Here is an 11,484-nt window from a genome sequence, read left to right as displayed (position 1 = left end):
ATACACTGACCACCAACACATGCAACTGACCCTTCATACTGCTATGAAAAATTTCTTGATCACTGACAGATGATTGACCTTAACCTCATTTTGAATAGAGAAAATGTTTTTTAAAAAAGTTTATAATGTGCATAATCCAATTAATTTCAATGCTTTACACTCATGCTTCTCAACCTGTGGGCCAGAAAGTCTTCCCAAAATAAAACAAGGAAAAGTAGAATTTACGCGGTGCGTAATATATGTCCCCGCCGGAAGTAGCATTTTGTAGCAAAATGTACAATACAGGTCACAAATCAAGGTCAAAGGTCAAAGAAATCAAAGGTCAAAATTCTGTGTAGAAGTTTTGAAGCCCTCACCTGCTGCCATCACATAAAGCAAACGGAATCGAAATCGGGTTAGAAATGGTGAAGGAGTAGCATTTTGTAGCCATTGTCCAATATAGGTCAAAAATCAAGGTCAAAGGTCAAAGAAGTCAAAGGTCAAAATTCTGCGTAGAAGTGTTGAAGCCCTCACCTAGTGCCATCACATAAAGCAAACGGAATCGAAATCGGGTTAGAAATGGCGAAGGAGTAGCATTTTGTAGCAAAATGTACAATACAGGTCAAAAATCAAGGTCAAAGGTCAAAGAAGTCAAAGGTCAAAATTCTGTGAAGAAGTTTGAAGCCCTTACCCAGGGCTCGACACTAACTTTTTTGTTTGGTGGCCCGTGGGGCCACCAAAATCCTCAATTTCAAATTTTTGGTGGCCCGAGAGAAAGATCTGGTGGCCCCGAAAAAAAAACAATAAAAAAACATTTAAAGTCCTGTTTTTTTTTTAATGAGTCAAATATCTAAGTTTTATCCAGTCATAGAAAGAATTGGAAGTTGGACATAACTCTAACCATAAATAAACTTCAACAAACTCGCAACACTCACTCTCAGGCACTCATTCAGTCCTTTTCATCTATCCTTTGAAGAAATATAACTGCTAATTTCCGGCGCAAAAAGTTACGAATTAATTGACGTACTTTTCAAAAAAAAAATTGGTGGCCCGAGGCGGGCCACCAAATTTGCCCTTTTTGGAAATTTGGTGGCCCGACTTTCAATTTTGGTGGCCCTGGGCCACCGGGCCACCGTTAGTGTCGAGCCCTGCCTTACCTATTGCCATCACATAAAGCAAACAGAATCAAAATCGGGTTAGAAATGGTGAAGGAGTAGCATTTTGTAGCCAATGTACAATATAGGTCAAAAATCAAGGTCAAAGGTCAAAGAAGTCAAAGGTCAAAATTCTGCGTAGAAGTGTTAAAGCCCTCACCTAGTGCCATCACATAAAGCAAACGGAATCGAAATCGGGTTAGAAATGGCGAAGGAGTAGCATTTTGTAGCAAAATGTACAATACAGGTCAAAAATCAAGGTCAAAGGTCAAAGAAGTCAAAGGTCAAAATTCTGTGAAGAAGTTTTGAAGCCCTTACCCAGGGCTCGACACTAACTTTTTTGTTTGGTGGCCCGTGGGGCCACCAAAATCCTCAATTTCAAATTTTTGGTGGCCCGAGAGAAAGATCTGGTGGCCCCGAAAAAAAAACAATAAAAAAACATTTAAAGTCCTGTTTTTTTTTAATGAGTCAAATATCTAAGTTTTATCCAGTCATAGTAAGAATTGGAAGTTGGACATAACTCTAACCATAAATAAACTTCAACAAACTCGCAACACTCACTCTCAGGCACTCATTCAGTCCTTTTTCATCTATCCTTTGAAGAAATATAACTGCTAATTTCCGGCGCAAAAAGTTACGAATTAATTGACGTACTTTTCAAAAAAAAATTGGTGGCCCGAGGCGGGCCACCAAATTTGCCCTTTTTGGAAATTTGGTGGCCCGACTTTCAATTTTGGTGGCCCCGGGCCACCGGGCCACCGTTAGTGTCAAGCCCTGCCTTACCTATTGCCATCACATAAAGCAAACAGAATCGAAATCGGCGTTAGAAATGGCGAAGGAGTAGCATTTTGTAGCAAAATGTACAATATAGGTCAAAGGTCAAGGTCAAAGGTCAAGGGCAAAGGTCACAACTGAAATTCTGTGTAGAAGTTTCAAAGCTCCCATGTAGTGCTATCATATAAAGCAAACAGAATCAAAATTGGCTCATAAATGACAGAGAAGTAGCAAATTTAACATTTTGATCACACACGGACGCACACACGGACGGACGGCACGGACGGACGGACGGACGCACACACACACGTACGGAGCCCATTTCATAGTCCCCTGCTCGAACTCGTTCGGCGGGGACAAAAATTGGAACTCTCCACCAGCGCGCACATCATGTTAAATGCGCCTATATGCGCGTAAATTCGTCCTCGATCGTTCCATACGTCCTCCCGCGGTAGAACGCCAGTGAGAATGAATATCCCTTCCCTAAGCAAGAGGAGATTTTGAAGATGCTTGCCAGTGTACAAAAAATGTGATGACAGACAGAGCGGCAGTGAACAAACCATTGTGAAAAAAAAATTGTAGAGTGGACAGCTGACATCCTGTCGAAAATAGTACCTCAATGGGAAAGTCTTGATGAAGAAGTAAAGGGTCACCTGAAAGCAATAAACGATATCTATTGTGGCAAACATTTAGCATTGAATTTGCAAGAGTATGCACTTTCTGCTCTCTATGAGTTGGAGCTTGTTGAATCGGACTGTGGTAAACTGGGCAGAGAAAGACATTTGCTGTGGTAAACATGGCAAGGAATAAGCAACAATGCTAGCCGTCCGCAGCATATGCTCCTGTTTTGGACCTGATGCTGACCCACAAAGTGGAAATTTTTCATTTTTTTTTTTAGTTTAGTGGTCATCTTGAAGATGTGTATGAAGATCGATCACGCCTGCAGGAGTTCCGAGGAAACAGGTTTAACATCCCCTTTGAGAATGCTACTGCCGCATGCTATTACCACCTGCCACGTATGAAAAGTCTCATTCAGTCTTACCCCGAGACAGAGAGACATCGCCTGATGAAATGTTGTCTGTGGGACATTGAAGACGATGTGATCATCGTAGGAATGAGAGCAATGGGTTTGCTTGAAAGGCAACTGACATCTCCCATTATGGAAATGCTTGACAGCTCCACTCATGTCATGGATACCTCAGCGTACTACCAGAGAACGTTTGACAAAATACAGCAGATCATGGTAGATCCTACTGAGGTGATGCATGGACAGCTGACCCTGTTTGAGAACTTTCCCCTGTCGAGGACAAGCTGTGGGATCCCCTCTTCAGACCTGTCTCTGAGGAAGTGGAGGATTTCACAAGGCAAGCTCTTATCATCATAGCTCATAGCTTGGGCCTTTGCATGGAGAGACAAGTGAGAGACCATCTGACGGGTGGAAAGTTTCACACTGCATGTCAGTGTGTGCGAATGGAGACAGAACAATGTCCAAAGCATAATCTTGCTCCAGAATGGCTTTTCTCCCAGCTAGACATGAAACAGCGACAGATGCCAAATGCCAACACAGTCACAATTGAAGGAGTCGTCATGTGGTCGCAGAATAAGACTCTCAATTTAATACCTAGACTCCTTTGGTGAAAATAAAAAAGGAATTGAGAAAGCCGTGATTTCGCCGAAACAGGTTCTTGCGCTGTACAGATAGAAACGAGAAGACATCCGGAAAAGGAAAGCAAAAAAAAAAAAAAAAAAAAAAACTATTAAAGAGACTTGGAAGGAAAAATAAAAGAGAAGTAGAGAAAATGGAGGACATACGAAAGTTTACAGCAAAGGTGAATGAATACAAGCTATGTGAAAAAAAGAAGACATCAAACAACTTGTCGAGCTTGTTACCGCAAAGCACAAGGAGTCTCCAAAAGAAGTAAGAGACAAAGAAATTCTAGAAGCTTTCAAGTCTCACATTAGGTTCTATAAGAACGTTAATTTTAGCAGCAAGATTGAGCATGAGCCATTTTTCTCATGAAAAGACCGCGTTATCTCTTGAAGAACTTCAACATGTTTAAAGTAACTTACAGAAAATTCTAGGGTATTTTGAAAGAGACAACCTAGAGGAGGCTGGACCAAGTGCTGCATGCAGAAAAGCTGATGACAACACGCTGAGAGAAAAGAGACTTGCTAACCTGAAAAGAAAATATGCATTTACTGGAGCATCACTTACTAAATAGAGAAGACATAACTTCCCTGGAGATTCAAATTCGAACAAGAGGATCAGTTTGAAATTTCAAACAGGATTTGGTAAAAGGCATCACTTCTACAAAGGTGTTGTTGTTAGAAATAGTACCTTTGCTGATCTCGAAGAGTTCATGGAGGATAGAAAGTTTGTGGGAAAGTTTGACTTTTACACTGTTCAATTTGATCCCCCGCATAATGACGTCCTATATGCATACCCACTTGAAAAGGAATGGCTGGACGACTGTCTGAATATCATTTAAGGGAGAGACGTTTGAACATTGAGCTTTAAGACATTTGTTTGTGCAAAAAAAAAAAAAAAAACCAAGATTTGATTCAAGTTGTGACAAATTATTATTGTGAATTTTATCTTCATCTTATTTTTTACAAAGTGACAGCTGGGCTTATTACTTCAAATGATGGATGCATCTAGATACTACCAAAGGACTTTCAACAAAATATGATTGTAAATTTCATCTTCATCTTAGTTTTTACATAGTGACAGCTGGGCTTTTCCTTCATGTAATGGATGCATCAACATATTAGCCAAGGACTTTCAACAAAATGTATCAGATCAGGATATATCCCACTAAAGTGATGTATGGACCAGTCCAGTGGTATGGATTGCTGACCCCATTTGAGACCTTTTCCCCTGTCAAAGACAAGCTGTAGGACTCCCTCTGCAGACCTGTCACAAAAGAAGTGGAAGACCTGACAAGACAAGCTACCATCATAATAGTTCACAGAATGTATCTTTCATCTTCATAGGCACTTTGAAGCCAGTCTATAAGCTCAGCGAGTTCATAACACCATGTGGTCGAGAAAGACAGATGAATGAAAGAGTTCTAAGGTTCCTGGTGAAAAATGGGTAGGATATTCAATTAATTTTCCTTTTAACTCAAAGTGATAGCTGGGCTTATGGGTGTATTTGCCTTACAGGGCTAGTCTGGCTAGATAAATAAATCTAGGGCTTACACCCCTCCACCTCCTAGTATCAATCTTGAATTTATATACCGTATTCATCCCACCATAAGATTAAGAAAGTGATTCACCATGTTTTATTCTTGACAGCACATGTTCATCAAGAGATACATTTAATTTGACAACATTATTTTCATACAAGTTTAAGAATTGCTTTGTTTTGTTACAATATTTCACACTGGAATATATGCTTTTTTGTGGCAGGTCCATGCTACTCTCAGTGATGTCACTTTCATCTTCATGGATTCCTACAAGGCCAGAGAGTCGTTAAAGGCAGCCTGTGAGGGAAAAAATATTCCCGATGGAAATCAAGTACAAACCTAGGATATATGTCATTGATTTGTCCCTTTTTCACAATGTGACAGCTGGACGTTTGAATTAATGAGATTTGGGGCTTCCAACCCCCTTCCCCTCCTATAATGTCCATTTGGAACACTACCATGGTTCACCATATTCATCTGAACCTGGGGTTGCATGGTTATGTGTCACTTCATGAAAAGAGGAACAAATGTTATCAATTTTATTGTTCAAAAGTTGTATTTTTATTTTCATAAATGCATTCATCAAGAAATAACTAACAATTTGTTAATACTCTAATAGATTGATAATTTTTGTTGTTTTGTAACAGTATTCATACTTGAATACTTTGGATTCTCGAAAGGTCTCTACTCAAGTGAGCCATGGAATTCCCTGCTCCCCTAAGTTATGGCATATAGCCTATGAATATTAATTAGTCACCGATTCACTTAAATGGTGCTGAGATATATTTTTTAATGAACTAATTTGATTAAAGCATTCGAGCCTGAACATCCCATGCATATGTACGGGTCTCGTAACATCGCAAGATCTTTCCATCACATCAGGAGCAGGATGGCTTGTAACGAAGGTAAGAGCCTCCTCAAAGTTTTCATTAACATGTCTATTTTTTCCCGATAAATTTTTCGTTTTCTAGACGTAAACTTAAGCATAATTCTGGTGATATTTTGAGTGCACTTTAGCGGCATTTCACTCAAAAGTTAGGGGGAAGACAAGTCAAAGACAGCGGTTTTCGCGTTCTCTAAATTCTATGCTGTCGAATGATACCAAACTTTCGGCCAATAAGTATAGCGGTAAGCAGCGAGAGAGTGAACTCTCACGGCGTGTCAATTGGTAAGCGCTCGATTTTGCAAAGTCACGCAGTGAGCCCTCTCTCGGTCAGAAGTTGGTCTTTTTTCCAGTAGTCTCACACATTGATTAATATGTTGTTCAACACGCATGAAACCGAAAGTGAAGTGTATTTTTAAGTGTTTAACTTACAATTTATGAAATAGAATAAGCTAGTTCAGTAAAAATACTAATAAAAATTAGACTCTTGTTAAAAAATGTTCATTAGATTAACTGAAAGTGAAATATAAAGTGGCTTTAGCCAAGGAATGATGAAGAAGATCATGACCATTTTTTTTCTTTTTTCTTTTTTTTTTTTGGGGGGGGGGGGGAGGGGAGGATGGTGCTATCCATTTTTTTTTCAATCCTTGCAAATTCCCCCCCCCCCTCCAGTTTGTGGCAAGAATTTGAAGAAATGATAACTGCTTTGAGTATGACTGATGGCAGAGGGTACTTGAAATGTTTTGTCTCCCTTTGTATGTACCTTAACAAGCTGTTTCTTTACAGCCTATTGTTTTCGTCTTTCTATTTCTAGCCTCCCAGGAATGCCCAGATGTGCCCTCTAGTAGCCCTTAGATTCCCCCTCTCCCCTCCCAATTCTAGGAGTCATGATGTAGAAAATCAATAAACAATTTGTTCAAATATAACATATTTCAAGCTCGTCCCCCCCCCCACCCCAGCCTTCTCACTTTTCATTTCACCTTTGACTGTTTTCTTGCAGATTGTTTTTCTATCTAGTCCCTAGGAATGCCCAGAAGTTTCCTCTCAGGAATTTGTGCTCCCGATTTCCTTTTAATAATTATGGATGAATTATGCTGGTATTTTCACTTTCTTTCTTTTTCAGCATTCTTTCCATGGTGGATCTATCTTATATCTTATAGAATTGTTTGTTTTTCTCCAAAGACATGATTATTCTTTTGTCTGTAGTTTTATGTCACTTTGGAATGGAATAGAGAATATGGTCATTCAAAAATAATATCAATAATATTAATAATATTGTGGTTAACTCTAAAATAATGATAAAAAAAGATGTTCCATGTATTTACATACATGTATGTTTCTTTGCTCACAAGAATATTTTGGTGAGACTTATGTTCTAAGTCGGTATTAATTTGTAAACCCACTTACCAGTAAATGCAAACCTGTACTGTAGTGTTCTTCTCTGCGAATAACGCATAATTGTATAAAACTAGTATATTTCTTTGTATGGAAATAGAAACATACACATCACATTGTTCAAATATTTCCTTTATTCTCTTTTTTTTTTACTTTTGTCATTTTCACACTGAAATTTTATGTAAGCTGCATCCGGGATACTCTGGATCTAAAAGTTCGTCAAGCAGGTGCCTAATTAGGTTGGAAGAGAAGAGAAAAAAAGCTGATTACGAGCAAAAACCATGGATCCCCATTCAGAGAGTTCCTTCACCAGCAACTTCACTTTCCAAAAGCAGATATTTCAATACAAAGGCCAAGTACATCTGGAATTTGCCAGAAACATGTTCTTTTGAACGGACAGCAAAGGAACTGAAAACAGAATTTGAGGCAAACGCAAAAGAACTTGAATTGACAAGGACACAGTTAGTTCATTTGGAGGAAAAAAAAACAAACAAACAAGCAGGTGAATTTGAAACTGAAACGATGTAGGGATAGAGAAGTGTATCAACGAAAAAAAAAAAAGAAGTTGATGGAAGAAACTCAAGTAAGAGATGATCACGACAGATGCAATCAATGGATAGCAGAGCTGGAAGAAGTTGAAGAAAGCTAAGGAAGAAATGGTGAATCTCAAGGAGTGCAACAAACAACTAACTGAACAGGAAAACGATGATGGTAATGTGGAAACATTATGATAAGGAAAAAAACTGTTATAACACTGCCCTCACTAGGTGTGTATATCAGTTGCTTGATAACCATGTGGCTGTTTCTAGAGTATCACCATGTATAGAAAGCATCTTCAAACATATAGCAGGCAAGGAATGTACACGTCTGCCGTCAAAGATAACTATTGAGAATATGAATTTACAGCGACTGTGTCTTGACCAAGAACAGATTTCTCGTGATCTTTCTTCTAAGGAGAACCTGACTCTGTACTCGGACGAAACCTGCAAATATGGGGAAAAAGTATATAAGTGGTTATGACATTTTAGATAGTGAGAAGCGCTACTACGTGTTGGGTTTAAGAGATATCGCAACAAATCTGCAGCTGACACCATTGACACATTCAACGAAGTCCTGTCAGATCTTGATGAAGCCGCATTCGATGCTACTCCTGCAGGTCAAAAGATCTTGACCAACATACGTAACACTATGTCTGACCGTGCCGCCACCGAGTTGAAGTGGCACGAATTGCTTCAAAGACACAGGCAAGAAGTGCTTCCCATGGTCTTGGAACATTGGGATGAGCTGAGAGAGGCAGAACGAAACCACTAGAAGACATGACCAGCTTTTTCTGTGGACTACACGGTTTGGTACAATATGCGGAAGTCAGCGAAAAGACCATTGGAACAATAGAGGAGGAGATGTTTGCAGGGAAGGGTGCTGGGGCAGCACTACAAGTACTCTCATTCAAGACTGACAAGAATGGTGTGCTCCGATTGATACGGACTGCGTCAAAAGCATTTGCGAGAGGGGCCGATGAGAAATCAGGCTGCCACGGTCAGTTTAAGGTCTACTGTAAAGACTTCCTTCACAACCATAACTTGAGAACTTTGCCGCTAGTATACCCTTTCGAGGAAATCGCTTCAATATCTTGTTCTTCAACGCAGCATATGTGTATTTCCTACAAGAGAAAATGAAGTCTTTCCTTGAGAGTGGAGCATCAAACAAGCTTCTCAGAAGCATTGAAGCAGATCTGAAAGAACCCCTCTACTTGTCAGGTTGTAGAGCATTAGGTCTGGTGAGTAAGTACATTACTACCACTCTCTGGAAGAAGCTAGAGGATAAAGGGATCCATATATTGGATTTGCCAGACATCTACACTCAAGTCCTCGATCTCGTTGACAAAGACAGTAAGGATCCTACCAGTTTCATGGAAGGGAAGATGGTACTATCTGGACAAGAAAAGAAATGGATGATCAGTTGGACTTTGTGAATTGTACATGTATATAAAAATACTTTTTATTTTCTGTACCATTTTCATAATTTCTTAGCTAAATAAAACACTATATCAGCTTGGCAAATAGCTATCATGAGAGTATTCATATGTTTTATATTCCAAACTCGACAAATAAAAAATATACCTTTGTCGATGAGAATGTGATTATTTCTTGTGTATCAAACAAATATTTGAAGTACTGAAAGCAGAGAAAGTACTGGAATAACTTATTTTTCAATTTTAAAGTTGTATACACATAATATAATATTTCAATTCTTATTAGTCATAATTTTTGTTTCTCATTTTCAAATGGGCTTTGTGGTTTTCACTTTTATTTTGGATCCATCAAAGTGCGGCAAATTTTCGTTCCGATAGTTTTCTTTGTGTGATCTGAGGTAAGCCTTGAAATTTATATTTGGTTGGCCAGAAATGTTTTTAATTTCTTTGTGTTTTACATTTTATTATAAATTCATTTTATGATTACTATGATTACATGATGATTTTATGATTTATTATACAGAATTGATTTCAAGATCCTACTGCTCACTTTTAATGGTCTGGCCCCAGGATACCTGTCTTCCCTAATCGAGCGGCAGCAGCCTCACCCTGGCCTTCATTCATCTGGCCTTACTCTCGAGATGCCCACTACACATCTCAAGGGATATAGAGACTGTGCATTTTCCTCTAATGCTCCTTGCCTATGAAACTCCCTCCCATCTTTTCTCGGTGAAATTGACAAAGTGGATCACTTCAAAGCCTCACTCAAGACTCCCATTTTCACCAGACATTCAACTGCCACTCTCTTGGAGGAGTCTGCGCCTTTGAATGATTCAACAACAAATATATGGCGCTATACAAATGCTCTGGATCGTCATCATCCTCATTATTTTACATGAAATATTTTGTGTTCACCAATTATGTATTATTTTACATGATTTTTTTAATATTATTTTTTACTGACAACGGTTGCTATTTCATGATTTCATATTTCTTTATATCTTATGTATTTTCTTTACTTTCCAGAATGCCACAATTTCTTGATGGAATTTAAAATGCAAATGAAAATCATCATCAATCTCAACCCCCCCTTTTTTTTTTCATAGGTATGGCATAGATTTGCTGAGGAAGAGTGCCACGGCAAAGTCCTTAGCCAGCAGGTACCTGGCTACCCTGAGTGGTACAACATCCGCTAAGATGGCGATGAAGCCATCTGCTCGTATAAGTTGCTGGAAGATTACCGTCAAGGTGACCTCAATTTAATCTGCTAAAGGTAAAAACGATGCATATTTATACTCATCTAAAATAACATTGCACACACACACACACACACATTATTTAAATATTGTAAATATATATATCATATGACAAAGATTTTCTGGCATTGAGTGCCAGTGGAGGATGTATACCATTTACTTTCAAATAATATTGTAACATCTTGTGAACCATATCAAGTTGCAAAAATCGTAACAATACAAAATAAAAGTCTAAACAAGATGCTCATGCAATTTGTATCATTTACCCTTGTTCTTCTTTATCTCATTCAGTTCCGCTTCAAGTACAAAAGAGCAGTAGATGAGCATTTCAGGGGCCGAGCATCCAATGATCCATGTTCACTTTACAGTGACTAGCAAGTTAGTTGTTTGGAACCAGTCATTCTCTCATAATAGCAAATGAGAGAATTTGTTCAAAGGCATACATCTGTAGACTAATAGTCTATACGGTTGTTGTTGTTGTTTTTTTCTTTCGTCGGAAAACAAGAATCAGTGTTGTTCCTGTGGACTTTCGAAGAAATGCATTATGTTGTTGGATGAATGGATAAATGTTGGCATACATGTAGTTCACATATGTGGCTGGAGAGTAAACATAATAATTATTGATATTACATGCATTCATGAATACGCCATTTGCATAGGCCTATATCAAAGTTTGCATTTTTATTGATGAAAGAAGATACTGATCATCAAACAACTTTGTTTGTTTGCACAGGCGAGATAGAAGTCATCTATTTTTCACATCAGCCTGTTATTGTTAGGTTTCGCGTTATTCCCAGTGTCATTAGATGTAATTGTGCATCTAATTTGCATATTGATAAATCATGAAGCATAATACCACCCAAAAGTTAAAAATGAGGCTAAC

General features: G+C 38.5%; 1 pseudogene; it reads left to right on the top strand.

The window, feature by feature from the left end:
* Positions 1 to 8,364: 8,364 nt before the first annotated feature.
* On the top strand, positions 8,365 to 10,541 carry LOC140240230 (uncharacterized; annotated as a pseudogene).
* Positions 10,542 to 11,484: the final 943 nt, after the last annotated feature.

The sequence above is a fragment of the Diadema setosum genome, chromosome 16, assembly GCF_964275005.1.
Source record: "Diadema setosum chromosome 16, eeDiaSeto1, whole genome shotgun sequence".
Lineage (NCBI taxonomy): Eukaryota > Metazoa > Echinodermata > Echinoidea > Diadematoida > Diadematidae > Diadema > Diadema setosum.
The sequence above is the reverse complement of the archived record's forward strand: the minus strand, read 5'-3'. Positions and strand labels throughout refer to the sequence as shown.